This window comes from Oryctolagus cuniculus, chromosome 20, assembly GCF_964237555.1.
Source record: "Oryctolagus cuniculus chromosome 20, mOryCun1.1, whole genome shotgun sequence".
Classification (NCBI taxonomy): domain Eukaryota; kingdom Metazoa; phylum Chordata; class Mammalia; order Lagomorpha; family Leporidae; genus Oryctolagus; species Oryctolagus cuniculus.
Genome location: NC_091451.1, coordinates 48,628,203 through 48,654,210, shown reverse-complemented (window position 1 = coordinate 48,654,210; position 26,008 = coordinate 48,628,203). Strand labels below are relative to the sequence as shown.

At 46.8% G+C, this 26,008-nt stretch overlaps 1 pseudogene and 1 gene segment (V, D, J or C); both read left to right on the top strand.

The window, feature by feature from the left end:
- The window catches only part of LOC103346896 (immunoglobulin heavy variable 3-23-like), a 504,788-nt gene that overhangs the window by 37,827 nt on the left and 440,953 nt on the right, over positions 1–26,008 (top strand).
- On the top strand, positions 22,517–23,185 carry LOC138847291 (immunoglobulin heavy variable 3-23-like; annotated as a pseudogene).

Sequence of the window (26,008 nt, the reverse complement as noted above, 5' to 3'; positions counted from 1 at the left end):
CTCCTAACTTCAATGACGGAGAGAAAGTTTGATGTAAAAGGAAGAGGTCCTAAACGAACAATTTGGTTCATGGACAGCGACTGTGCTCACCAGGATCAGAGATGTGGGAATATTGAGGACACTATTGAGTCTCTTCCAACCTGACTCAGGACAGCACCCTCAGGGCACTGAAAGCTTTGGACAGTTTCAGTTTTCCCTGTATAACCAGGGACAGCTGAGACAGGGCCGTGATCTGTTAAACAGCAACTATTCCGCTCATCCCTCTCCTGCCACAACCAGCAAGTGTGCACTGAACCAACCTTTGACTTTACATGTGGGTGATCCACACTCACTTTCTGCAGACTTTAATCCGACCTGCATTTCCCCTTTAATCCTGGAACAGTCTGTGGTCCCTGTGTGAACATCACAGCACTCAGGGATTTACTTGCAGCTCAGCTGTGTCTCAGGCTGGGCATCTGCAAGCATCTGGGAAGCCTACAGGGACTTCCTCATCATTCTAGGTCCTGGGACCCTCCTGTAGGCTCCCTGCCTGAACTCAGGAGGGAAATGCACTGGACATCAGCAGTCAAGGTCATAACAGAATTGAAAGTATTGGGTGTGCACTTCCAGTTTATCTGGTTCTGCTCCAGTGTCGCGGGACCCCCGGCACCTGCTGTGGTTCAGGGAGAGCAGAAAGTGGGACACACAGTGGCTGTGCACTCTAGGGCTGGAGTCCACATCAGGGAGAGCTGTGTCTGTGGCTCCAGCATGATGCCCAGTGTCCTGAGGCTGAATCACAGCTGCAGGAAGAGCCAGTCCCAGAGACCATTTGTCCAGGGTCCCTGCTCTTCACTCCATGTCTATGCTGACTGGGGTCATCAATCCATTTGTCGTCTTTCATCTATTTAGAGAGGGAGACATCCAGGCTGCATATCAGAGTTCTGGACAGAGCACTTTTACACTATTTCTATACTTGGAAGTGAAAATGCATTCTGAAGGCAGTAGATGATGGATCAGTTAGGAGTCCCCATGAAAAACGTGCGAACGCTATTGCAGTTCCCTGCTCCTGGGTTCCACCTGCCAGTCCTTGAATGAACTGGCATTTATTTATCATCTGCATAAAACATTGGCAAACACAACACCAGTATTCAGAGAACTTAATCTGCAGTTGGCCATTTTGTCATTTCCTTTTCATAAATGTTTGATAAATAATAACTGAACATAGACGTGATAAATGATATGTGTTCAAAAATGACTGTATCAAATTGATGGAATTATGAAGTCATTCTTATTGACATGCTCATCACAAAATCCACATGTTCCCATGGTCGAATGTCAGTTTCCTGTGTTGGAATTCTGTAGACACAATATTCTCTTAACCTCTGTCACCATGCTGTACAGTAGATCCCTCAGTGTGTGGATCCTGTGGGACTGAAACTCTGACCTTGCTCCACCGTCTCCTCTGTTACCCCCACACTCAGACTTTGGTCTTCACAATTGTATTATGTCTCCGTGAGTTCATCCTTTTATCCCATGTAACTAGCATCACATATTATCTGTCTTCTTGGACTAGATGGTATACTGTACATTTACTGACACATTATCCTTAGGCATTATTCTCAGCATTATCCAAGTTATCCAAGACATCAGAATTTCTTCCTCTTTACTGCCTTATAAACTTCATGTTAAAATATAACTCTGTCCATTTGTCCATTATCCATCCTTCCTCAAGGCTAATTTCACTGGATTATATGTGTGACCTCTTGAGAATGACGCTGCTTTAATTGAACATGGGACTGCAGAGCTGTTTGCCATAGTGACTGTGGATCCCGTGGTCTCCTCCCTGGGATTTCATATTCCTTCTACCCAGACATGGTGTTGGAGGATCCTGTGATAATTCTATTTCTCAGCTTCTGATGTTTTCCATGAAAGCTTTCCTAATTTACCTGACTCCAGCCTTTACCAGGTTATCTTCTCTCTCTTCCTGCACAACATGTGTCAGCTCTGGTATGTCTGGTGATACTCAGTCTAACAAAGGAATGGGGTATCTCATTGTTTCTCCAACATGCACATGCATGATGATCCCATATAAAGCATTTTTATACGTTTGCCTTTACATATTTTATTTTAAAAATTACAGATATACTTTTACCTCTTTAAAACCTGTATTTGTGTATTTGTCCAAAAAGAAAAAGCAACAGAGACTGACAGACAGTGGTCTACTGAATCCTGGGTAACTTCCCAGATGCCATAAAAGAGGAGTTGGGTCAGACAATAGCCAGGTGCATGGAATTCAGTCCAAGTCTCACACATGGGATTAACTCAGATTCTCGCACTGCCCCTCAGAGTGCACATTGGCAGGAATCTGAAACTGGACCCAAACTAGGACCTAAACATAAGCATCCATACAGGAGCAGGAATCCCATGTGATACCTTCAAGACTGCTCCTGTCACCACCTTGTCAGTCACTGCATTTGAATAATTGATTTCTTCCCTTGGGATTCAGTTGCTTGAGTTCATTCAACATTAGGAAATAGGCTCCTATTCATATGTACAGTTATCTTTCATTTCTTTTAAATATCTATTTATTTTATTTGAAAGGCAGTGTTATGGCAAGAGAGGAAGAGACCAACAGAGGGAGAGAGAAGCTTCCATCCACTGGTTTCCTTCCTGAATGGCTGCAAAGGCTGGGCAAGGGCAAGACTGTAGCCAGGAGCCTGGAACTTCCTCCAGTTTCCCACGAGGCTTGAAGGGGACACACACTTGAGTCATCGTTGACAGAGTTCCCTGGTCCATGAGCAGGGAGCTGGATTTGAAATGCAGCAAGCAGGGTCTGAAGCCATGCTGCTGAGTGATGCTGCATAGGGATGGCAGCTTAACCTGCGGGGCCACAACATGGGCTCCCACGGGTGTGATCTGAAAATACTTTCTCCCCATCTGCGGGCGACTCCTGGTTCTTCAATCACTCTCTTTATTCTGCAGAAGCTCTGAGGTTGGATCCATATTCTTTTGCCTATTTTTGCTTGGTTGCCTTTACTTTGGAGATTTTCAAAATATCATTGCCCAAACCAATGTCAGCTTGATTTTGTCCAGTGTTTTCTTCTAGAACTGTACTGTCTCGGCTCTTGCTTTTAAGGCATTCCTCAAGTTCACTCTGTTTCTGTATGTGGTATGAGATGACATCATAATTGAATTATTTCAGGTGCATTCAAGTTTCCCCAACCCCAGGTAGTGACAGGAAACCCATCCCCATCCTGTGATTTTGTCACCATGCATTCTCAGAACTCACATTCTCAGAACGTGTTCCTTTATTTCTAGGTTCTGTTCTGTCCCAGGGCTCTGGGTGTCTATGTTATCCCAGCACCAGGCTTGATTTCAGCTCAGCGATGATGAAGCCTCCTGCTTTGCCATCACAAACCTTGATTGTCTTCATGTGAATTCTAGAATTTTCTTCCTTTTCCTGGAAAAAAATGTCAGGCTATTTCACAGGAAATGCATTGAATCTGTGAATCACATTGTAGCTTGGCTATTTTAACAAGCTCATTCCCTCAAATCCATGACTACGTCATTCCAGTTTACAGGGAATCATCAAATTCCTTTTCACTTTTTAAATTATTATGTATTGCAGAAGTATGAGTGAAGACCCCTATCTTACACCTTACACAAAACTCCACTCAACATGGATTAAAGATCTAAATCTATGACCCTACACCATCCAGTTATTAGAGAACATTTGTGAAACCCTGCAAGACACTGGCACAGGTAAAGAGTTCTTGGAAAAGACCTGAGACATAGGCAGTCAAAGCCAAAATTAATAAATGGGATTGTATCAAATCGGGAAGTCTCTGTGTGGCAAAAAACACTCAGGCAAGTGAAGAGGCATCTGACAGCATGTGCGAAATTATTTGCAAGCTATGCAACGGATATGGATTAATAACCAGAATTTACAAAGAGATGAAGAAATTCCAAAAACAAAACAAACAACCCAGTTAAGAGATGGGCCAAGACTCAGACATTTTTCAAAAGAGGAAGTCCAAATTACCAACAGACATAGAAAAAATGTTCAGGATCACTAGCGGTCAGGGAAATGCAAATCAAAACCACAAGGAGGTTTCACTTCACCCCAGCTAGAATGGCTTCATACGGAAATCAAGAAACATGAATTGCTGGTGAGGATGTGGGGGAAAAAGTACCCTAATCCACTGTTGGTGGGAATGCAAACTGGTAAAGCCACTATGGAAGACACTATGGAGATATCTCAAAAATCTGAATATAGTCCTACCTTTTATGACCCAGGAATCCCACTCCTGGGAACTTACCCAAGGGAAATGAATTCACTACACACAAGACATACCTGTACCTCCACGTTATAGAAATTGTGGGATATGTGTGCTATCGAATACTACACAGTGGTAAAAAAAATGAAATCCAGTCATTTGCAACAGAATAGATGATTCTAGAAAAGATCATAGTTAGTGAAATAAGCCAGTCCCTAAGGGACAAATACCACATGTTCTTCCTGATAGGTGAGACCTAATAGAGCACCCAAAAGGAAATCTAGGGAAGTGATGGCTTGAGCTGCCCTTGTCTTGACTGTCGAGGAACAGTTTTTTGTTTATTTGGTTTTTTGTTTATTTTCCTTCTTACTATTTGTTGAACTCTACTTAACATAGAGTTAATCATATGTATATAAAGTCAATTGAAAAGAGATCTCAGTGAAAAAATAAGAATAGGAATAAGAGAGGGAGGAAGGAAGTTTGTAACTGTAAAGCTGTATAGTTCTGCATACTTTGCTACAGACATACTTCTGAGGGTACAGTTTTAACACTTGTCACGGGGCTCCAAGTCCCATTAAGCTTAGTGGTAAAAATGCCATTGTAATTGTTAAAGTGATCATATTGAGTGTTAAGGTGAATATATAGGTAGGATTAAGTTTTAAAGTGATCATAGAAATAGGGTCAAGTGCCTGGTAATAATAAGAGATAGAATTAAAAAGGAGAGAATGTTCCAACATGGGAAGCAGTCCACACAGCAGACTCAAAGAATGACAATCGCTTTAAGTAACACTCTGACCTCAGATGCAGCACCTAAGTCTTCCTGGTCTGACTGAAAAGCCCATGAGAACATTTCAGCCAAGACACTGTGGCAAAAATATTCTACATGAAGGTTCTCTGTGAGTGAGACCCGTGGGGAAAGAAGTGGCCATCAAAGAAGGAAGTACTTTTCTCTCAAGGGAGGAGAGAACTTCCACTTTGCTTATGGCCTTGTCTAAATACTGAAAGAGATTGTAGATTCAAAGGCTTTCATAGCCTAAGCAGCTCATGTCAAGAGCCTCGGGTGGTCACTGATGTCATACGTAAGAGTGTTAATTGTTAAATTAACAACAGGGGCACTGTGCACTAACTCCCCATGCACGACCTCTGTCCTCAATGAGTTGTATTATGAGAGTTAACTGTAAAACCAGTTCTCAGTGTGTGTGTGTGTGTGTGTGTGTGTGTATTGTTGAAATCTTCACTTAGTATAGAGTTGGCTTCTGTTTACAAACTAATTGAAAATGAATCTTAATGGAGCATGGGACTGGCAAGGGAAGAGAGAAGAGGAAGAGGGGTGGGAATGTAGGTGGGAGGGTGGGTATGGTGGGAGAAAATGTATTCCAAAAGTTGTACTTATGAAATTTGTATTCCTTAAAAATTTTTCAAATATTAAAAAGTAAAAAACAATAATATTGTTATGTGGACATCATTCACCCGAATCCTAAATTGCCTCCAAGGTTTTTGAAGTTTTTTTGATGCTACAAATGTAATTTTTTAGAAAAGATTCTTTTATTTATTGAAAGTCAGAGTTACAGAGAGAGAGAAGAGACCCAGAGGAAGAGTTCTTCCACCTGCTGGTTCACTCCCCAGACGACAGTGACACCAGGAGCCAGGAGTTTCTTCAGGGTCTCCCACTTGGACACAGAGGCCCAAGCACTACGACCATGCTTTTCTGCTTTCCCAGGTGCATCAGCAAGAGACAGAATGAAAGACGAACACACAGCACTATGGGATGCAGGCAACACAGGTGGAGGATTCACCTGTTACACCACAGTGACGTTTTCTGCATTTTTTGCACTTTTGTTCTCAATGTATAATGTACCACTGATTTTCACAAATGGCATGAGGTAGTGGAGAATATTTTTATCCATCATTTCCTGCACGTGCTGTCAGCCCTGTGTTGGCAGTTTGTTTCTGATAGCACTTTCCCCCAGTCACACATGCACTGTGCAGACTCATCCCCTTGCCCAGATGCAGTGGGAGGTGAATCGCTGGTTCCTTCAGAAAATCGGTGTTTGTGGTCCTGTAACCGTTTCCTACGTACCGATCTGGATGGATGATTCTGTCCCTAACACCGATCACTGAGCAGAAGTTTTGGTATCATGGGAAGACGTCACATGAAGAAAATGGAGTCATTTCTGGAGGAATGAATGACATCTCTGGGGTTCCCAGCATCTGAGAACTGAGGGAGCTCTGGGCACCCGGGGAGGCTTTTCCAGCCCGAGTCATGGAAGAGCTCTCCGTGGAATTCTCTGATGACGTCATCTGGGACCCCGCTGAGAGCCCAGGGGCAGTGTAGAGCCGGTCAGGGGCTATGGATGCTGCAGTGTTTCACATCCGTGACCTCCCCTCCTGCACAGCTGGGCCCCTGAGGGGTGAGCTGACCCCGTGGTCCTGTTCCCTGGGGCTCCCGTGTCCATTCTCTACAGCTGTGCCCTCGTCTCCCTTCACTTCCTCACCCTGAACTCACAGGTGAGGTCCACGTGCTCCAAACCCCAGGTCAGGGATTAACCTGCAGCTCAGGGGTGGCTCAGGCTGTGGCTCCTAGAAATCCTGCTTGCTCTTCCTCACTCACGTCTCCTGGGATCCCCGGACCTGCTCTCATTTGCAATCAGAGGTGGACGTTGGTAGTGCAAGGGGTCAGACTCATGGAAAACACTGGGTGTGGAGAGGTCTTGTTCCCACACTCTGCTGGCCTTGTCTCCATCTCAGGGAGACCAGCAGGTGGGACAGCCCAGTGAAGTAAGCACTAGAGTCCAGGTGGTTCTGGACTGTGTCCCTGTGAGCCCACCAATGATCCAACCCTGGAGCTGCATCCCTGCTGCATGAAGGGCCTGCTCCAGAGACTGTGTGTCCACAGACCCCGACTCCTTCCTCCAGGGACTGCCCGCACCTGTTCTCAGCCGTGCTCCTCCTTCTGTGGAAGCAAAATTGTTCTTGCTTTCTCTCAACTCTATCATCACCAGGAATGAACAAATTGTCTGCTCCTCACCAGGATAGCTGCATCAACCCCATGTGTTTACTAAATGTCTCCTGCAAAAATGCAATTGTTCACTCGTGTAGGATTCTTACAGAATCTGAAGCAATTCTCTCAGCTGATATAGAAATGACTATTTCTGAGTTTCTACATCTAAATTCAGAGACACGTGTGACTCTATGTTTCAGGTGGTAACAGAGGAGTGGCTGAGTGTTGTTCTTTGACTCTTTTATTCTGCCTGTTAGTACCATCATGCAGTACCCCAGAGAGGAGGTGTATGGAGCAAAAAGGTTTATTGAGCTCACAGCTGTAGAGGCTGGAAGTCCAGGACCATACAGTGAGAATATTGTGTTATCAGGCATCATAACACTGTGAACACGGATGGGAGGGAACCCATCCCCACACAGGACGTCAGACGAGACCAGGGTTGACTCTAGCAGCCCTGTGCTCTGTGACTCTAGCAGCCCTGTGCTCTGTGCTGTAGCTATGAAACCTATGAAAACCTGCCCAGCCTTCACCCTGCAGCTCTGGCACAGGAGCTCCAGCCCCAGGACTCCCAGGTGTCCACTCAGTGAGCGCACTCAACACCGACGCTCACCATGGAGACTGAGCTGCGCTGGCTTCTCCTGGTCGCTGTGCTCAAAGGTAATGATGGAGAACGCAGGGTACTGAGTCTGGGAGAGGACGTGAGTGAGAGACACAGAGAGCGTGAGTGACAGCTTCCTGACCATGTCGTCTGTGTTTGCATGTGTCCAGTGTCAGGAGCAACTTGACGAGTCCGGGGGAGGCCTGGTCAAGCCTGGGGGATCCCTGAAACTCTCCTGCAAAGCCTCTGTATTCACCATCAGTAGCTACAGCATGCAATGGGTCTGCCAGGCTCCAGGGAAGGGGCTGAAGTGGATCGCATACATTAACACTGGTAGTGGTAGCGCATACTACGCGAGCTGGGTGAATGGCCGATTCACCATCTCCAGCAACACCAGGTGTCTCTGCAACTGAATAGTCGACAGCCCCGGACACGACCACGTATTTCTGCGCAGTAGACACAGAGAGGGGCCCTCAGGCTGAGCCCAGACACAAACCTCCCTCAGGGGAGTGCGGCTCCACCAGGGGGAGCACAAGATGCACTGAGTCCAGTTCTGGTCCTGCTCAGATGCAGAGGGAAATGAAGCCCTGTTTTATTTAGGGAATTGGGGTTTCCTCTCCGGCAACAGGTTTTTTTTTTTTTTTTTGACAGGTAGAGTGGATAGTGAGAGACATAGAGAGACAGAGAGAAAGGTCTTCCTTTTGCCGTTGGTTCACCCTCAAATGGCCACCGCAGCCGGCGCACTACAGCCGGCACATCGCACTGATCCGAAGCCAGGAGCCAGGTGCTTCTCCTGGCCTCCCATGGGGTGCAGGGCCCAAATACATGGGCCATCCTCCACTGCACTCCCAGGCCATAGCAGAGGGCTGGCCTGGAAGAGGGGCAACCGGGACAGAATCCAGCACCCTGACTGGGACTAGAACCCAGTGTGCTGGCACCGCAAGGCGGAGGATTAGACTACTGAACCGCAGCACCGGCTCCTGCAACAGTTTTCAGCGAGTAATTCTACTTCATGATTGTGTCCCTTCCACTGACGTCACTGATATAGAAAAGTTTGATGTGACAGGAAGAAGTCCTATATGGACACATTCAGGTTAGTGAACTATGACACTGGTCACCAGGATGAGAGATACGGCACTATCTGGGGAGAGCCCATGAGTGTTTTCCTGTCTGACTCAGGACAGCGTTCTCAGGGCACTGCTGACTTTAGGATAATTTTATTTTTCCCTTCAACCTAGAGAGAGCCAAGGCAGAGTCTTGATTTGTTACCTCAATTATATAAGTCGTCCTACTCCTCCTGTCAGAGTAGCCTGTGTGCTAAACTGAACCAACCATCTTACTCTAAACTCTGGGTGTTCTGCATTCACTTTCTACAGACTTTATACCCAATCTCCATTTCCCTTTAATCCTGGAACAGTCTGTGGTCCCTGTGTGTACGTCACAGCACTCAGGAATGCCCTTGCAGCTCAACTGTGTTTCAGGCTGAGCTTCTGCAGGCACCTGGGAAGCCTACAGGGACTTCCTCATTCTCTAGGTCCTGGGACCCTCCTGTGGGCTCCCTGCCTGAACTCAAGAGAGAAATGTGCTGGACATCAAAGGTCAAGGTCATGACTGAATGGAAAGTGTTGGGTGTGCACTTCCAGCTGATCTGGTTCTGCTCCAGTGTCGTGGAACCCCTGCACCTGCTGTGGTTGAGGGAGAGCAGAAAGTGGGACACACAGTGGCTGTGCACTCTGGGGCTGGACTCCACATCACGGGAGCTGTGTCTGTGCCTCCAGCATGATGCCCAGTGTCCTGAGGTTAGAATCACAGTTGCAGGAAGAGCCAGTCCCAGAGACCATTTGTCAAGAGTCCCTGCTCTTCATTCCCTGTCTATGCTCACTTGCATCATCAATGCATTTGGAATCTTTATTCAGTATTATATAGGGAAACACCCAACCTGCATACAGAGTGCTAGATGGAGCCCATTTACACATTTCCCATACTTGTACTGACAATGCACCCTGGAAGACAGTAGATGATGGATCTGTTATGAGGCCCCATCACCAAGGTGGGAACACTGATGCAGTTTCATGCCCCTGGGTTCCAGCTGCCAAGCCTTGAGTACACTACCTTCATTTATCATCTCAATAAAACATTGGCAAACACAACACCAGTATTCAGAGATCTGAATCTTCGTGATTGGCCATTGTACATCCTTTTATCCCATGTAGGTAGCATCACATATTATGTGTCTTCCTGGCCTGGATGGTTAGCAGAGTGTACTTTTACTGACATATTATCCTAGGCACATTATTCTCCAGGATCATCCAAGTTGTCCAAAATTACAGAATTTCTTACTCTGTACTTCTTTTAAACTTCCTTTTAAAATGTAACTTTGTCCATTTCTTCATTTTCCATTCTTTCTTCCATGAGATGTCACTGGATCATATGTGTGAACTCTTTTGAATGGCGGTGCTTTAAACAAACAGGAACTGCAGAGGTGTTTGCCACAGTGACTGCAGATCCCATGGACACCTCCCTGGGATTTCATATTCATTGTACCATCCAATGGTGTTTGAAGATCATGTAATAATTCTATTTCTAGTTTTTGATGCTTTTCCATAATGGTTTTACTAATTAACGTGACACAGACTTGTACCAGGGTTATCATCACTCTCTACCTCCATAAAACATGTCAGCTCTGGTATGTCTGATAATAGCCATTCTAACAGGAGCGATGCGATGTCTCATTGTGCTTCTAACATGGACATACATGATGGTCCCAAATTGATAGCATTTTATATCTCTGTCTATATATCTCTTATATAATTTATAGAAATGATATAAATTTTAAATTTAACATTTTATTTGAGAACTTGTTGTATGTATTTGTCCGAACCACTAAGAGACTGAGACTGACAGTGATCTTCTAATTCTGGTCACTTCACAGATGGCTAAAAAGCTCCAGCTGGGTCAGGCGACAGCCAGGTGCTTGGAATTCTGTCCAGGTGTCACCTATGGCATCCCAGAGGGGCTTAGGCAGGAATCTGAAACCGGAACCAAGATAGGACACAGCACTAAGCATCCTGATACCGGAGGCAGGAATCCCTCAGGCTCACTCCAGTGCTGCTCCTGTCACCACCTTATCATCACTGCATGTACACAATTGATTTCTTCCCTTGGGATTCAGTTGTCTGTGTTCATTCAACATTAGCAAACAGGCTCCTAATCATATGTATAATTAATCTTCAATGTATTTTACGTATCTATTTATTTTATTTTAAAGACAGTGTTATAGCAACAGAGGAAGAGACCAACAGATGGAGGGAGAATTCCTTCTATTTGTTCACTTCCTGAATGGCTGCCAAAGGCTGGGATGGCTGAACCTAAAGTCAGGAGCCAGGAACTTCCTCCAGCTTCCCACAGGGTTGGAAGGGGACAAACCCTTGGGTCATGGTAGACAGTGATCACCATTGCACTTCCTACCTCTGTGAGTTCAAGCTTGTGGATGGCATATACAACTAATGTCACTTACTATGTGTCCACATGTACTTGCATTATTTCTTTTAGTTTGTAAACTCCAGGCTGACCCCTGTTTCATAATGACAGAATGACCTCCTTTTTAATACTGAATAATATTCCATGTCCAAATGGGAAAGAATCCATTTACTGTTTTATGCACACTTGCTTTGTTTGAGACTGAAGTATTGTGAACAAAGCTGCAACCTGACACAGGACTGGGGGTAAATTGTGACACAGTGACTTCTACCCAGTGCTTGACCTCAACTCAGAGTCATGATTACTAGACACAGGGAAGAGGGGGGAACAGGGGACGGCTGATACCAGGACACAAAGCACCACTCACAGGAAGGAATAATTCTGCCCACACCATAGTGGGCTGACTCAGTTCACCACAACACACGACAGGTTCCACAAATAACTAGAACTGAGGTCTCCAGGCTGCCCAACTCAGAGAGATTGAAAGGAGGTGGAAATGTGCATGACACTGAGTTCATCTGTGCCCATTTCTACCATGCACAATCCAATAGCACACAAACCCCACTACCATGTACAGTGTTCTGTGTTCAGGAACAGTTTTAAACAGTTTAAACAGTTTTTAAACTTTAAGGCAATGGATGAATAAGGAAACAAAACATAGTTAACCTTAAAAAATGCACTTGCAGTCCTTCATTTGTTCAAAAGTGGGCGACAGGCATTAGGAGAAAATTGGCTAAGTCCCCACTAGGGACACCCGTGTTCCCATCAGAGAAATGACTGAGCCCAGCCTCACGGCTTCCCACACTTTTCCTCATAATGCATCATGGGAAACTGTAGATGACGCTATAAGCAAAGGAGCCCCTACCAATGATGTTGGAATTACAGACACAGTTCCTTGCTTCAGGGTTCAGAAAAACTAACTCCTAGGGGTCATAGGCATTTGGGATGTCTGGGGCAGTCAACCCAAAGGCAGAAATCTCCCATTGTCACCTTTTCTGTCCATCTCTACATTTCTGTATCTCTCACCCCTTCTCTCTCTATCACTGTACCAAGGTCTTTCATACAGATGAAAAGGAACTAATGGTTACTTAAATGAATGAGGGACATGATATTGCTAACACTGGATATGAGGGGTACACACATATTAAAATGAAAAAGGTACATTGCCTTCAACTTTTTGAAATTATGATAACATAAAAATTCACATGATCTGAATCCTATCATAGCCATCACCCTGCACACTCAGGTCACCACGTCTGCCCTGGGCACATTCCTGTCTGAGGCGTCTGACCCCATGCCTGCTATATAGGGGCAGCACATGCAGATAGGACTCCCTCTGCCCATGAAAACCTGCCCAGCCCTCACCCTGCAGCTCTGGCACAGGAGCTCCAGCCCCAGGACTCCCAGGTGTCCACTCAGTGATCGCACTCAACACAGACGCTCACCATGGAGACTGGGCTGCGCTGGCTTCTCCTGGTCGCTGTGCTCAAAGGTAATGATGGGGAACGCGAGGCACTGAGTCTGGGAGAGGACATGAGTGAGAGACACAGAGAGTGTGAGTGACAGTGTCCTGACCATGTCGTCTGTGTTTGCAGGTGTCCAGTGTTAGGAGCAGCTGGAGGAGTCCGGGGGTCGCCTGGTCACGCCTGGAGGATCCCTGACACTCACCTGCACAGTCTCTGGATTCTCCCTCAGTAGCTACAACATGGGGTGGGTCCGCCAGGCTCCAGGGAAGGGGCTGGAATACATCGGATGGATTAGTAGTGGTGGTAGCACATACTACTCGAGCTGGGTGAATGGTCGATTCACCATCTCCAAAACCTCGACCACGATGGATCTGAAAATGACCAGTCTGACAGCCTCGGACGCGGCCACCTATTTCTGTGCCAGAGACACAGTGAGGGGCCCTCACACTGAACCCAGACACAAAGCTCCTGCAGGCGCGCTCGGCTCCACCAGGGGGCGCACAAGACGCACTGAGTCCAGATTCTGGTCATGCACAGGCACAGAGGGAGATGAAGCCCTGGTTTCCTATCAGGGATTTGGGTTTCCTCTCCTACAGTTTTGAGGGAAGACTTCTACTTCATGATTCTGTCCCTTACACTGACGCCACTGACGTAGAGAAGCTTGATGTGACAGGAAGAAGTCTTAAATGGACACATTCAGGTTCGTGAACGTTGACAGTGGTCACCAGGATCAGAGATACAGGACTACTGGGGACCTCGTGAGTGTTGTCCAGTCTGACTCAGGACAGCGTTCTCAGGGCACTGCCGACTTTAGGACAATTTTAGTTTTCCCTTCAAACCCAGACAGACCCGAGCCAGAGACTTGATTTGCTATCTCAATTTTATAAGTTGTCCCTACCTCCTGTCAAAGCAGCCTCTGAGCTGAACTGAATCAACCGTCTTATTCTAAACTGTGGGTGTTCTGCATTCACTTTCTACAGACTTTATACCCAATCTCCATTTTCCCTTTAATCCTGGAACAGTCTGTGGTCCCTGTGTGGATGTCACAGCACTCAGGAATGCACTTGCAGCTCAGCTGTGTCTCAGGCTGGGCTTCTGCAGGCACCTGGGAAGCCTACAGGGACTTCTTCATCCTCTAGGTCCTGGAACCCTCCGGGGGGCTCCCTGCCTGATCTCAGGAGGGAAATGCACTGGACATTAGCAGTCAAGGTCATAACTGAATGGAAAGTGTTGGGTGTGCCCTTCCAGCTGATCTGGTTCTGCTCCAGTGTCGTGGGACCCCTGCACCTACTGTGGTTCAGGGAGAGCAGAAAGTGGGACACACAGTGGCTGTGCACTCTGGGGCTGGAGTCCACATCACGGGGAGCTGTGTCTGTGGCTCCAGCATGATGATCAGTGTCCTAAGGCTGAATCACAGCTGCAGGAAGAGCCAGTCCCAGAGACCATGGGTCCAGAATCTCTGCTCTTCACTCCATGTCTATGCTGACTGGGGTCATCAATCCATTTGGAGTCTTCCATAAGTATTAGAGAGGGAGACACCCAGGCTGCATATCAGAGTGATGGACAGAGCCCATTTACACATTTCCCATACTTGTACTGACAATGCACCCTGGAAGACAGTAGATGATGGATCTGTTATGAGGCCCCATCACCAAGGTGGGAACACTGATGCAGTTCCATGCTCCTGGGTTCCAGCTGCCAAGCCTTGAGTACACTACCTTCATTTATCATCTCCATAAAACATGGCCAACACAACACCAGTATTCAGAGAGCTGAATCTTCATGATTGGCTATTGTTCATCCTTTTATCCCACATAGGTAGCATCACATATCATTTGTCTCCCTGGCCTGGATGGTTAGCAGAGTGTACTTTTACTGACATATTATCCTAGGCACATTTTTCGCCAGGAACATTAAAGTTTTCCAAAATTAAAGAATTTCTTACTCTGTACTGCATATAAACTTCCTTTTAAAATGTAACTTTGTCCATTTCTTCATTTTCCATTCTTTCTTCCATGAGATGTCACTGGATCATATGTGTGAACTCTTTTGAATTATGGTGCCTTAAATGAACAAGCAATTACAGAGGTGTTTGCCACAGTGACTGCAGATCACATATACACCTCCCTGGGATTTCATATTCATTGTCCATGCAATGGTGCTTGAACATCATGTAATAATTCTATTTCTCAGTTTTTGATGCTTTTCCATAACGGTTTTACTAATTAAAGTGACACAGACTTGTACCAGGGTTATCATCTCTCTCTACCTATAAAACATGTCAGCTCTGGTATGTCTGGTAATAGCCATTCTAACAGGAGCGATGGGATGTCTCATTGTGCTTCTAACATGGACATACATGATGGTCCCAAATTGATAGCATTTTATATGTCTGTCTATATATCTTCTTTTAATAATATAGATGTAACATAAATTTTAAAATTCATCATTTTATTGGCAGCTCACTAGGCTAATCCTCCACCTGCGGCACCTGCACCCTGGGTTCTAGTTCAGGTCGGGCGCTGGATTCTGTCCCAGTTGCTCCTCTTCCAGGCCAGCTCTCTGCTGTGTCCCGGGAGTGCAGTGGAGGATTCCCAAGTGCTTGGGCCCTGCATCCGCTTGGGAGACCAGGAGAAGCACCTGGCTCCTGGCTTCGGATCAGCTCTGTGCGCCGGCTACAACGGCCATGGGAGGGTGAACCAATGGTAAAGGAAGACATTGCTCTCTGTCTCTCTCTCGGTCACTGTCCACTCTGCCTGTCAAAAAAATTTATCATTTTATTATTTAAAAATTTGTCTGTATGTATTTGTCAAAACCACGAAGAGACGGAGACTGACAGTGATCTTCTAACTCCTGGGTCATTTCCCCAATGGCTACAAAAGATTCATATGGTCAGGCAACAGCCAGGTGCTTGGAATTCTGTCCAGGGTTCCCACGAGGGACTGCTTGGAACCTCACCTACGGCCTCCCAGGGTGTGCTTAGGCAGGAATCTGAAACAGGAACAACCTAGGACACAGCACTAATCATCCTGATACGGGAGGCAGGAATCCCTCAGGCTCACTCCAGTGCTGCTCCTGTCACCACCTTATCATCACTGCATTTAAACAATTTATTTCTTCCCTTGGGATTCAGTTGCTTGAGATCATTCAACATTAGGAAAAAGGCTCCTAATCATATGTATAATTAATCGGCAATATATTTTAAGTATCGATTTTATTTTAAAGTCAGTGTTATAGCAAGAGATGACAAGACCAACACATGGAGAGAGAAGATTCCGTCCACTGGTTCACTTCCTGAATGGCTGCTAAGACTGAGGATGGCTCAGCCAAAAACCAGGAGCCTGGAATTTCCTCCAGCTTCCGAAGGGGCTGGAAGGGGACAAACACTTGGGTCATGGTAGACAGTGATCACCATTGCACTTCCTACCTGTGTGAGTTCAAGCTTGTGGACTGCATGTATAACTAATGTCACATACTGTGTGTCCACATGTACCTGGATCATTTCTTTTAGTATGTATGCTCCAGGCAGACCCACATTTCCTAATGACAGAACAATCTCATTCTTAATATTGAATAATATTCCATATCCAAATGGGAAAGGATCAATTCACTGTTTTATGCACACTTGCTTTTTTGTAGACTGAACTGCTGTGAACAAAGCTGCATAGCTGAACCCAGGACTGTGGGTGAATTGTGACTCAGTGACTTCTATCCAGTGCTTGAGCTGAACTCAGAGTCATGGTTACAGAACAGGGAAGAGGGGGAACACAGGGCAGCTGATACCAGGGCACAAAGCACCACTCACAGGAAGGAATAATTCTGCCCACACCACAGTGTGCTGACTCAGTTCACCACAACCCATGACAGGTTCCACAAATAACTAGAACTGAGGTCTCCAGGCCTCCCAACAGAGTGATGGAAAAGGAGGTGGAAATGTGCATGACACTGAGTTGATCTGTGCCCATTTCTACCATGCACATTCCAGTAGCACATAAACCCCACTACCATGTACAGTGTTCTCTGTTCAGGAACAGTTTTAAACTAAGGCAATGGAGGAATAAGGAAACAAAACATAGTTAACCTTAAAAATGCACTTGCAGTCTCATCTGTTTTAAAGTGGGTGACAGGCATTAGGACAAAATTGGATAAGTCCCCACTAGGGACACCCGTGTTCCCTTCACAGAACTGACTGAGCCCAGCCTTACGGCTTCCCACATTTTTTCCTGATAATGCATAATCAGAAAATATAGATGACGCTACAAGCAAAGGAGCCCCTACCACCGACGTTGGAATTACAGACACAGTTTCTTGCTTCAGTGTTCAGAAAGACTAACTCCTAGGGGTCATAGGCATTTGGGATGTCTGGGGCTGTCAACCCAAAGGCAGAAATCTCCCATTGTCACCTTTTCTGTCCATCTCTACATTTCTGTATCTCTCACCCCTTCTCACTCTATCACTGTACCAATGTCTATCATACAGATGATAAGGAACTAATGGTTATTTAAATAAATGAATGACATGACACTGCTAACACTAGATATTAAGGGTACACTCATATTAGAATGAAACAAGGTCATTGCCTTCAACTTTTTAAAATTATGATAACATAAAAATTCACATGATCTAAATCGTATCATAGCCATCAGCATACACACACAGGTACCACGTCTGCCCTGGGCCCTGTTCTGTCTGAGGCGTCTGACCCCATGCCTGCTATATAGGGGCAGCACATGCAGATAGGACTCCCTCTGCCCATGAAAACCTGCCCAGCCCTCACCCTGCAGCTCTGGCACAGGAGCTCCAGCCCCAGGACTCCCAGGTGTCCACTCAGTGATCGCACTCAACACAGACGCTCACCATGGAGACTGGGCTGCGCTGGCTTCTCCTGGTCGCTGTGCTCAAAGGTAATGATGGAGAACGTGGGGCACTGAGTCTGGGAGAGGACGTGAGTGAGAGACACAGAGAGTGTGAGTGACAGCTTCCTGACCATGTCGTCTGTGTTTGCAGGTGTCCAGTGTCAGGAGCAGCTGAAGGAGTCCGGGGGTCGCCTGGTCACGCCTGGAGGATCCCTGACACTCACCTGCACAGTCTCTGGATTCTCCCTCAGTAGCTACAACATGGGGTGGGTCCGCCAGGCTCCAGGGGAGGGGCTGGAATACATCGGATGGATTAGTACTGGTGGTAGCGCATACAACGCGAGCTGGGTGAATGGTCGATTCACCATCTCCAAAACCTCGACCACGGTGGATCTGAAAATGACCAGTCTGACAGCCGCGGACAGGGCCACCTATTTCTGTGCCAGAGACACAGTGAGGGGCCCTCACACTGAACCCAGACACAAACCTCCCTGCAGGGGCGCGCGGCCCCACCAGGGGGCGGACAAGACGCACTGAGCGCAGATTTTGGTCATGCGCAGGTGCAGAGGGAGATGAAGCCCTGGTTCCTGTCAGGGAATTGGGGTTTGCTGTCCTGTAACAGTTTTGAGGGAAGAATTCTACTTTTTGATTCTGTCCCTCCCAACTTCAATGACGGAGAGAAAGTTTGATGTAAAAGGAAGAAGTCCTAATTGAACAATTTGGTTCATGGACAGCGACTGTGCTCACCAGGGTCAGAGATGTCGGAATATTGAGTACACTATTGAGTCTCTTCCAACCTGACTCAGGACAGCACCCTCAGGACACTGAAAGCTTTGGACAGTTTCAGTTTTCCCTGTATAACCAGGGACAGCTGAGACAGGGCCGTTGATCTGATAAACAGCAACTATTCCACTCATCCCTCTCCTGCCACAACCAGCAAGTGTGCACTGAACCAACCTTTGACGCTACATGTGTGTGATCCACACTCACTTTCTACAGACTTTATACCCGACCTCCATTTCCCGTTAATCCTGAAAACACATTGTGATCCCTGTGTGAACGTCACAGCACTCAGGAATGTACTTGCAGCTCAGCTGTGTCTCAGGCTGAGCTTCTGCAGACACCTGGGAAGCCTACAGGGACTTCCTCATCCTCTACGTCCTGGAACCCTCCTGTGGGCTCCCTGCCTGAACTCAAGAGAGAAATGTGCTGGACATCAGCAGTCAAGGTCATAACTGAATGGAAAGTGTTGGATGTGCACTTCCAGCTGATCTGGTTCTACTCTAGTGTCGTGGGACCCCTGCACCTGCTGTGGTGAGGGAGAGCAGAAAGTGGGACACACAGTGGCTGTGCACTCTGGGGCTGGAGTCCACATCAGGGGGAGCTGTGTCTGTGGCTCCAGCATGATGCCCAATGTCCTGAGGCTGGATCACAGCTGCAGGAAGAGCCAGTCTTAGACTATTTGTCCAGAGTCCCTGCTCTTCACTCCATGTCATGCTGACTGGAGTTTTCACTCCACTTTAGTCTTCCATCTATTTAGAGAGGGAGACATCCATGCTGCACATCACAGTGCTGAATGGAGCCCATTTACACGCTTTCCCATACTTGTACTGACAATGCACCCTGGAAGACAGTAGATGATGGATGTGTTATGAGGCCCCATCACCAAGGAGGGAACACTGATGCAGTTCCAAGCTCCTGGGTTCCAGCTGCCAAGCCTTGAGTACACTGCCTTTGTTTATCATCTCCATAAATCATTGGCAAACACAACACCAGTATTCAGAGATCTGAATCTTCATGATGGGCAATTGTTGTCATTTCATATTCATAAATGTTTTATAAATAAGAATTGAGTATAGCTCTATGAGGTACAATGATATGTGTGGGCAAAATGAATGCATATTGAGTGGAATTATGCAGTCAGACTTGCTGACACGTTCATACCTCATCACATGTTTTTGGTGGAGTTCAGCTGTCTCCTGCTCTTAGGAGATTTCCAAACACAGTATTCTCTTAAGCTCTGTCACCATGCTGTGCAGTACATCCCTCGTGTGTGGATCCTGTAGGACTGAAACTCTGACCTTGCTCCACCATTCTCTGCTCCTCCCTCGCTCAGACTTTGGTCTTCACCATTGTACTTCCTGCCTCTGTGAGTTCAGCCTTTTATCCTGCATAGGTAGCATCACATATTATGTGTCTTCCTGGCCTGGATGGTTAGCAGAGTGTACTTTTACTGACATATTATCCTAGGCACATTATTCTCCAGGAACATCCAAGTTGTCCAAAACTACAGAATTTCTTACTCTACTGCTTGTAAACTTCCTATTAAAATGTAACTTTGTCCATTTCTTTCATTTTCCATTCTTGCTTTCATGAGATGTCACTGGATCACACGTATGAACTCTTGATTGATGGTGCTTTTAATGAACAAGGAACTGCAGAGGTGTTTGCCATACTGACTGCAGATCCTGTGGACACCTCCCTGGGATTTCATATTCATTGTACCATGCAATGGTGCTTGAACATCATGTAATAATTCTATTTCTAGTTTTTGATGCTTTTCCATATGGTTTTACTAATTAACCTGACACAGACTTGTACCAGGGTTATCATCTCTCTTTACCTATAAAACATGTCAGCTCTGGTATGTCTGGTAATAGGCATTCTAACAGGAGCAATGCGATGTCTCATTGTGCTTCTAACATGGACATACATGATGGTCCCACACTGATAACATTTTATATATCTGTCTATATATCTTCTTTTAATAATTTATAGAAATGATATAATTTGAAAATTTATCATTTTATTTAAAAATTTGTCTGTATGTATTTGTCCAAAACCACAAAGAGACGGAGACTGACAGTGATCTTCTAATTCCTGGGTCACTTCCCCAATGGCTACAAAAGCTTTATCTTGATGAGGCAACAGCCTGGTTCTTGGAATTCTGTCCATGTGTCCACATGGGACTACTTGGAACCTCACCTATGGCCTCCCAGGGTGTGCTTAGGCAGGAATCTGGAATTGGAACCAAACTAGGACGCAGCACTAAGCATCCTGACACGGGAGGCAGGAATCCCTCAGGCTCACTCCAGTGCTGCTCCTGTCTCCACCTTATCAGTCACTGCATTTAAACAATTTATTTCTTCCCTTGGGATTCAGTTGCTTGAGATCATTCAACATTAAGAAACAGGCTCCTAATCATATGTATAATTAATCCTCAATTTATTTTAAGTATCTATTTATTTTATTTTAAAGTCAGTGTTATAGCAAGAGAGGAAGAGACCAACAGATGGAGGGAGAATCTTCCTTCCACAGGTTTCCGTCTGAATGGCTGCTAAGACTGAAGATGGCTCAGCCAGAAACTAGGAGCCTGGAACTTCCTCCAGTTTCCTACAGGGTTGGAAGGGTACAAACACTTGGGTCATGGTAGACAGTGATCAACATTGCACTGCCTACCTCTGTGAGTTCAATCTTGTGGACTGCATATATAACTAATGTCACATACTATGTGTCTACGTGTACCGGGATTATTTCTGTTAGCATATTGTGTTCCAGGCAGACCCACGTTTCCTATTGACAGAATGACCTCCTTCTTAATACTGAATAATATTCTATGTCCAAATGTGAAAGAATCCATTCACTCTTCTATGCACACTTGCTTTATTGTAGACTGAACTATTGGGAACAAAGCTGCATTACCTGAACACAGGATGGCGGCTCAATTGTGACACAGAGACTTCTACCCAGTGCTTGACCTCAACTCAGAGTCATGGTTACAGAACAAGGAAGAGGGGGGAACAGGGGAAGGCTGATACCAGGGCACAAAGCACCACTCACAGGAAGGAATAATTCTGCCCACACCACAGTGGGCTGACTCAGTTCACCACAACACACGACAGGTTCCACAAATAACGAGAACTGAGGTCTCCAGGCTGCCCAACTCAGAGTGATAGAAAAGGAGGTGGAAATGTGCATGACACTGAGTTCATCTGTGCCCATTTCTACCATGCACATTCCAGTAGCACACAAACCCCACTACCATGTACAGTGTTCTGTGTTCAGGAACAGTTTTAAACAGTTTAAATAGTTGTTAAACTTTAAGGCAATGGATGAATAAGGAAACAATACATAGTTAACCTTAAAAAATGCACTTGCAGTCCTTCATCTGTTTAAAAGTGGGCGACAGGCATTTGGTCAAAATTGGCTAAGTCCCCATTAGGGACACCCGTGTTCCCATCAGAGAACTGACTGAGCCCAGCCTCACGGCTTCCCACACTTTTCCTCATAATGCATCATGGGAAACTGTAGACAACGCTACAAGCAAAGGAGCCCCTACCACCAACGTTTGAATTACAGACACAGTTTCTTGCTCCAGGGTTCAGAAAGACTAACTCCTAGGGGTCATAGGCATTTGGGATGTCTGGGGCTGTCAACCCAAAGGCAGAAATCTCCCATTGTCACCTTTTCTGTCCATCTCTACATTTCTGTATCTCTCACCCCTTCTCTCTCTATCACTGTCCAAATGTCTTTCATATAGATGATAAAGAACTAATGGTTATTTAAATAAATGAGGCACATGATATTGCTAACACTGGATATGAAGGGTACACACATATTAGAATGAAACAAGGTCATTGCCTTCAGTCTTTTAAAATTATGATAACATAAACATTCATATCATCTGAATCATATCATAGCCATCAGCCTACACACCCAGGACACCACGTCTGCCCTGGGCCCTGTCCTGTCTGAGGCGTCTGACCGCATGCCTGCTATATAGGGGCAGCACATGCAGATAGGGCTCCCTCTGCCCATGAAACCAGCCCAGCCCTCACCCTGCAGCTCTGGCACAGGAGCTCCAGCCCCAGGACTCCCAGGTGTCCACTCAGTGAGCGCACTCAACACAGACGCTCACCATGGAGACTGGGCTGCGCTGGCTTCTCCTGGTCGCTGTGCTCAAAGGTAATGATGGGGAACGCGGGGAACTGAGTCTGGGAGAGGACGTGAGAGACACAGAGAGTGTGAGTGACAGTGTCCTGACCATGTCGTCTGTGTTTGCAGGTGTCCAGTGTCAGGAGCAGCTGAAGGAGTCCGGGGGTTGCCTGGTCACGCCTGGAGGAACCCTGACACTCACCTGCACAGCCTCTGGATTCACCATCAGTAGCTACCTCAAGTGCTGAGTCCGACAGGCTCCAGGGAAGGGGCTGGAGTGGATTGGAGACATTTATGCTGGTAGTGGTAGCACATACTACGCGAGCTGGGTGAATGGCCGATTCACCATCTCCAGCAACACCAACCAGAACACGGTGTCTCTGCAAATGAACAGTCTGACAGCCTCGGACACGGCCACCTATTTCTGTGCAAGAGACACAATGAGGGGCCCTCAGGCTGAGCCCAGACACAAACCTCCCTGCACGGACGCGCGACTCCACCAGGGGGCGCAGGAGACGCACTGAGCAGACTCAGACCCAGGACCAGATGCAGTGGGAGGTGAATCGCTGGCTCCTGTCCGGAAATTGGGGTTTGTGGTCCACTAAACCTTTCCTACGTTCCGATCTGGATGGATGATTCTGTCCCTAACACCGATCACGAGCAGAAGTTTTGGTATCACGGGAAGACGTCACATGAAGAAAATGGAGTTGTTTTGAAGGAATGAATGACATCTTTGGGGTCCCAGCATCTGAGAACTGAGGGAGCTCTGGGCACCCGGGGAGGCTTTTCCAGCCCGAGTCACAGAAGAGCTCTCCGTGGAATTCTCTGATGACGTCATCGGGGACCCCGCTGAGAGCCCAGGGGCAGTGTAGAGCCGGTCAGGGGCTATGGATGCTGCAGTGTTTCACATCCGTGACCTCCCCTCCTGCACAGCTGGGCCCTGAGGGGTGAACTGACCCCGTGGTCCTGTTCCCTGGGGCTCCCGTGTCCATTCTCTACAGCTGTGCCCTCGTCTCCCTTCACTTCCTCACCCTGAACTCACAGGTTGAGGTCCACGTGGTCCAAACCCCAGGTCAGGGATTAACCTGCAGCTCAGGGGTGGCTCAGGCTGTGGCTCCGAGAAACCCTGCTTGCTCTTCCTCACTCACGTCTCCTGGGATCCCCGGACCTGCTCTCATTTGCAAGCAGAGGTGGCCGTTGGTAGTGCAAGGGGTCAGACTCATGGAAAACACTGGGTGTGGAGAGGTCTTGTTCCACACACTCTGCTGGCCTTGTCTCCATCTCAGGGAGACCAGCAGGTGGGACAGCCCAGTGAAGTCTGCACTAGAGTCCAGGTGGTTCTGGACTGTGTCCCTGTGAGCCCACCAATGATCCAACCCTGGAGCTGCATCCCTGCTGCATGAAGGGCCTGTTCCAGAGACTGTGTGTCCACAGACCCCGACTCCTTCCTCCAGGGACTGCCCGCACCTGTTCTCAGCCATGCTCCTCCTTCTGTGGAAGCAAAATCATCCTTGCATCTCTCAACTCTGTCATCGTCAGGAATGAACAAATTTTCTGCTCTTCACCAGGATAGCTGCATCAACCCCATGTGTTTACAAAATGTCTCCTGCAAAAATGCAATTGTTCTCTCATGTAGTATTCTTACAGAACCTGAAGCAATTCTCTCAGCTGATGTAGAAATGACTAATTCTGAGTGGCTTCTTCTAAACCTGGAGACACAGGTAAGTGTTGGTTTAAGGTGGGAACAGAGCAGAGGCTGAGTGTGGTTCTGTGACTGTTTAATTCTGCCTGTTAGTACCATCATGCAGTACCCCAGAGAGGAGGTGTATGGAGCAATAAGGTTTATTGAGCTCACATCTGTAGAGGCTTACGTCCAGGATCAGACAGTGAGAATGTTGTGCCATCAGGCATCCTAATATTGTGAACAGTGATGGGAGGGACCCCATCCCCACACAGGACGTCAGACGAGACCAGGGCTGACTCTAGCAGCACTGGGCTCTGTGCTGAAGCTGGGGACCCAGGAGATCTACTGTAATCTCCTCCATAGCAGATTCCCCAGAAATGAACAAATCCCACTAGGCCTCACTCGCAGAGCTCCCCCACTTCTCCCACGGTCACCCTGGAATCACTCCAAAACACGCACACCTTTGAGGACACACTCTGCCACAGGCAGAGGAGGGAGGTTTCCTTCCACACGCATTGTAGGCCTGATGACACAGAACCTGTTGTTCAGGATGACGTCAGTTGTGTAAAACAGGTATTTTGAGACGTTAGAAGACTCAGGGCCAGTTTTAAACACAGCTCATGCAGACAGTCCTTTTGTTCCTTTGGGATACAGGCTACTGATCATACATTCTGATAACAGCTAAGATTAATGTGTTGCACATTTGTGCAAAATATAATATACTTACTCTAATTTATTTCAGTTTTACTATTATCAGATTTTCAGATATTTTGGTTAAAAACTAAGAAACCCTCATTCACCTGTGCCACTCAGGCTTGCAAACTCAGGGCCTTCGACTTCTGCCCCTGGAAACCTACATGATGCTCAGCGCTGAACTGGATGAAATCTGTTGTGAAGGAGCCCAGAGGGACTCAGGCCTTAATGTGACTGGAGGAGGTGGGCCAGGGCTGGGTGACACAGGAGCAGTGGACAGGACCATGGGATGTGATATTTGCTCTTGGCGTAGTTGTGATGAGGAGTGAGAGAGGCACAGGTGAGTTGCATCGCACTCACCACACACTTTCAACATGTGGGGCTGCCTCTGTATCTATCACAACTCGACAGCATTGGGAAGCAAATTGCCCAGCAGAGAAATTGTGAAGAACAGACAGACAGACACCAGCACGTGGAACACCACACTCAGATGCACCTGCATGAAACCTGGTCCCCTGTGCATCTCTCTGTCAAAAACGGAATCCAGCCAAAGTGCTCCATGTTCATGAGCTAACTGTTGTGAATGAGGTCACTGTAGTTGGAGATGGGACTGCAAATGTCTAGACATGGCGCCCTCAGATTGCTTGGACACATCCCTCAGACTTCATATTCCCTGTAAGCAACAGCAGGATTTTTTTTAAAAAATGATTTATTTTATTTATTTTATTTACTTTATTTATTTAAAAGACAGAGTTACAGAGAGAGGTAGAGACACACAGAGAGAGGTCTTCCATCCACTGGTTCACTCCCCAGTTGGCCACAATGGCCGAAAATGTTCCGATCCGAAGGCAAGGACCAGGAGCTTCTTGGGGTCTCCCATGTAGATTCAGGGGCCCAAAGACTTGGGCCATCTTCTACTGCTTCCCAGGCCATAGCAGAGAGCTGGATGGGAAGAGGAGCAGCTAGGACTAGACCGGCGCTCATTTGAGATGCCGGCGCTTCAGGCCAGGGCTTTCACCCAATGTGCCACACACCAGCT